Here is a 4,494-nt window from a genome sequence, read left to right as displayed (position 1 = left end):
TCTGAGAAGTGTTTGGGTAGACATAGTCTCCACATGATATGGGGCTGAGTAATAGGAAAATCTGAATGGCAGACAGCAAAATAATTAACAAGACATGCCAAGAGGAGCTTTGCATATTTCTTACACCATTTTTTAATTTGTTTAATTAGCAGTTGGCAAAACAAGGATTTAATGGCAACCTCAATGGTAATAGCAGTATTAGAGACATCCCATCCCAGATTTTCATAGGTACAACTATTTCAGTACACAAGAAAATCTGTAGAATCTCATAAATTAGACAATACTGCCAGAACATGTACCTGTTATTTGCTTTGCTATTGTGCTTCTAATTGACATTTTTAAGCACTTAGTTCATGTTAGCAGCCCCAAAAGTATCTTACTTGTAGGTTATTTTTCTGAATAAAGTACTAGTACTTAATTCATTATTTTAAGGGTGTCCTTTTAAAATAAAGTGCATTTTCCTATATGATAGAATTTTGTCCGTGGCTTCCAATTTTTTTTTTAAGTTTTTTTGACTGTAAGTTTCTTCAACGCAAAAGAATTCTTTCTGATTTTACTGAGGTAGCTAAACACGTCCATGACCAAATCTGCCTCTAAACTGGAATTTGGTTACCGACCCAGCCCCAGCCTCAGCTTTCTCATCGGCACCAGGAGGTACAGCACTCCATCTGTGGGAGTGCTGTGGCACAGGAAGCTGTCAGCTTCCACTTTTGTGAGTCTTCCAGGTCGCTCACTCTCCAGACCTTCAGGCTGAGGTCTGCCAGTCTCTGGATCACTGCGGCATAGAGTGACAGGCACATTCTCCGGGGACACATGAAGGTAATCACAGAGATAGTGGATACCCTCATTGGTAAGGTACCAGTAGAAATGTCTTCAGGCAAAATGTTCCTTCTTGTAGCCTCGGGACTTGAGAGACTGCATGGCCTTCATGACATGAAGGTTGGGCACATTCTTGTATGCCAGCTTCAGGTGCTTAGGCATGTGGACATCTTTCTTGACCACCACGACTCCTTCCTTTAAAAGGAGTTCATAAACGACAATGCGGTTCTTCTTAGGCATCAACATCTCGGCGGCTGTAGGGTCCAGGGCTGGGTATTTTATAATTACGTTTAAGTATTATAAACATTAAGTTAAGAAAATACTACCCATGCTCTTGTTGGCTTTTCAATAGTTGAAATCCCTCATAAATCTGGTTGCATTACTTCCTTTGAGTCTTAGGATTTGTCTCTATACTTGTACAATGTATTTCCCACTGTGTTTAAGATCACAAGAATTGCTTGCTTTTCTTTCTTTCTTCTTTCTTTCTTTCTTTCTTTCTTTCTTTCTTTCTTTCTTTCTTTCTTTCTTTCTTTCTTTCTTTCTTTCTTTCTTTCTTTCTTTCTTTCTCTCTCTCTCTCTCTCTCTCTCTTTCTTTCTTTCTTTCTTTCTTTCTTTCTTTCTCTCTTCCTCTCTCTTTCTTCTTTCTTTCTTTCTTCAGTATTTTTATATTTTGGAGACAGGGTCTCACTCTGTTGCCCAGGCTGGAGTGCATTGGTGTGACCACAGTTCACTGCAGACTTGACATCCCAAGCTCAAGCGATTCTCCTGCCTCAGCCTCCTGAGTAGCTGAGACCATAGGTGCACACCACCACGCCTGGCTAATTTTCATATTTTTTGTAGAGATGGGGTCTCACCACGTTGCCTAGACTGGTCTCAAACTCTTGGGCTCAAGCAATCCTCCTGCCTTGCCAGCCTGGAGTTGCTTTCTATTGCTTGCAACCCAAAATGTTCTAATTCCATAAGAAAGAGGGGACAGATTTTGTATATATTAAACGATAACTACCTGGTAGGATATTTAATTTTCTTAATTTAATTCTCATGATATTCTTCCCTGGAAGTATCAAGTTGAAAGTGTTTCAGTGATTTGGAGAAGTCAGGATTTCAGCTCTGGCCTTGTGAACTCTAGAGCCCAAGCTCTCTCTCTTACCTAAAATCAAGAAAAGAAACTGTCAATTGTCAGAAACTCAGAAATATTGCTCAAAAGCTAAACTTTGACATCTGTAAATTATAAAGGTACAAACAAAATATGACAGTGGCTTGCTTCTAAAATATACATCTGCCTCCTCTAAAGCATTGAATAATAAGTGCCTATGTTTTTAAGACCCTGCATTCAGGATTCTAAGAACCTATACAGTTACTGCCATACCTTGCACAAAGCAAGTTCTTTGTGCAAGTTACGACATTATTCTTATAAGGTTCATTGTTCTTACAAGGTCCATCATTTGGAAAATAGAGGCAACAAAGAAGAAATGAACGAAGAATAAAGGAAAGAATAGTGCATGCAAAACTACGTTTATGTTTGGTGCTTGCTTTACTTTAGCTTTTTGTCCATGAGGAAGAGACTCAGATTAAGACAGGAAAGTTTATTGTTATTCAGGGAAACAGGGATCTCAGAACAGAAACCTAAGTATGAATGGGCATCAGAGAGTCAAGAGCAGAAACCAAAATGACTCAAGAGACCTTGGCAGTGGGCTTGGCAGTTATTCCCACCAATGCTCCACCCAAAATGGGACCTGGGTACTCTTTGTTCCTTCTTTGTATATTTGTGCTTCTCCTCTCACCGCCAACCAGCTTCCCTGCCCACAAAATCTATGCTTTTCTCTACTTCACAGCTTGTTGCTCATGGTTTCTGCTTCTCACAACTTCTGTATACAGTGCTCATACCTTCTCCTACGTAGTTATGGGCCCCATGGCTCCAGCTCCTCTTAATAGTACCTTTCCACTTCACCCGGGACTCTTAGCAGCCTGGCTGGCTTCACACTGTCCAATTCAAAGCCCTGGAGCTACAATCTGACTTCCTGAGCTCATTTTTACTTGGACAGAGGCTTGTTTATTTGTTTGTGGGTTTGTTGGCCAGGCCCTCTCAGTCAGAGCTGTCCAGGGGACCAGCTGCCCCTGGGTCAGATGCTCATCCCTGATCCATCTACTTCTAGGTATTGTGTGTGTGTGTGTGTGTGTGTGTGTATTGAGGGGCTTGTGGGGGAGTGGTAGAGACAGAACACGCATTATACAACTCACCACAGCCATCGGGGCAGAGGTGGGCTGGTTTACCTTAGGAAAAGCTGTGGTAGCCACCAGGATGAGCATGTTTAGGTCAGGTTTTGCCTTAAGTCTCTGGGTATTAATAAAAACAATAGCTATCATGTGCCAGCCCCCTACTATGCACTTAGTACTATTCTAAAGGCTTTACATACATGGTTCTGCACACTGCTACATAATACCTTTATCACATGGGCCTGCATTTTGAAGTGCTTTATGAAGTAGGCTCCCATTATGGAGTATTATTTCCATTTTGGAGATGAAGAGACTAAGGCACAGCCAATCTTCACTCTTAACCGTGGCATACATTAGAAGTTGATAAGGGTTGCGGTTGTGGAGTTTGTTAAAGGAAGAAGGAAAGATATCATTCAGAAAAGGAACTGGGGAAGTTATTGTTTCTCTTTGGAATTTCTGATCCCTGATAAACCAAATATTTTTCAAGCACCTAAACAAACAAACAAACAGCCAAGAATGGAGGGTGTTCCCCATTAAAACTAAGTGGCAGCACAATATTCAAGATGCAATTAAAGTGTCTGACCCTGGGGATACTCTAAAGAAGTCTTCTTTAGAGTCTTCTTTCCATGGCGGTTGGGAAAATAAACTCTCCACAAAGCAATGAAGGAGTACACTGACAAAAACAATTCAGTCTCTCTCTTGCAATCTGGGTCCTTGATTGTCAAAGGGGAACGCCAAAGGCCAATCCAGATTTCATCTGATATTAAGATGTGAAAAACTCCCCTCCTCCAAGAAGATGTCCTTCATCATTTCAGGATCTCTCTTACCCAAGAACTCTTGAACTCCCATTGCATTTATTTTGTGGCTCGTATCAAAAAGCTGTCTGCAAAAGAAAAAAGGAAGAAAAGAAGGAAGGAAGGAAGGAAGGAAGGAAGGAAGGAAGGAAGGAAGGAAGGAAGGGAGGGAGGGAGGGAGAGAGGGAGAAAGGAAGGAAGGAAGGAAGAAAGGAAGGAAGGAAGGAAGGCAGGCAGGAAGGAAAGAAGAAAGGGAGAGAGACAGAGAGAGAGAGAGAGAGAGAGAGAGAAAGAAAGAAAGAGAAAAAAGAAAATAAAGGAAAAAAAAGAGAAGAGAAAAGAAAAGGAAAGGAAAAGAAAAGAAAAAAGAAAGGAAAAGAAAAGAAAAGAGGCCAGAGGCCAGGCACAGTGGCTCATGCCTGTAATCCTGGCACTTTGGGAGGCCGAGGCAGGTGGATCACGTGCTCAGAAGATCAAGACCATCCTGGCTAACATGGTGAAACCCCGTCTCTACTAAAAATACAAAAAATTAGCCAGTCGTGGTGGCAGGCNGGGAGGGAGAGGGAGGGGAGGGGAGGAGGGGAGGGGAGGGGTAGAAGGAGAGGGAGAGGGAAGGAAGCAAGGAAGGAAGGAGAAAGAAGGAAGGAAAAAAGAAGAATAAATAATT

At 41.8% G+C, this 4,494-nt stretch overlaps 1 pseudogene; it reads right to left on the bottom strand.

Moving 5' to 3' along the window:
• Window positions 1-565: 565 nt before the first annotated feature.
• Window positions 566-1,065, bottom strand: LOC108531537 (40S ribosomal protein S10 pseudogene; annotated as a pseudogene).
• Between the last annotated feature and the right edge of the window lie 3,429 nt (window positions 1,066-4,494).

Source organism: Rhinopithecus bieti, unplaced genomic scaffold, assembly GCF_001698545.2.
Source record: "Rhinopithecus bieti isolate Rb0 unplaced genomic scaffold, ASM169854v2 scaffold_8601, whole genome shotgun sequence".
In the NCBI taxonomy this organism is placed as follows: domain Eukaryota; kingdom Metazoa; phylum Chordata; class Mammalia; order Primates; family Cercopithecidae; genus Rhinopithecus; species Rhinopithecus bieti.
The sequence above is the reverse complement of the archived record's forward strand: the minus strand, read 5'-3'. Positions and strand labels throughout refer to the sequence as shown.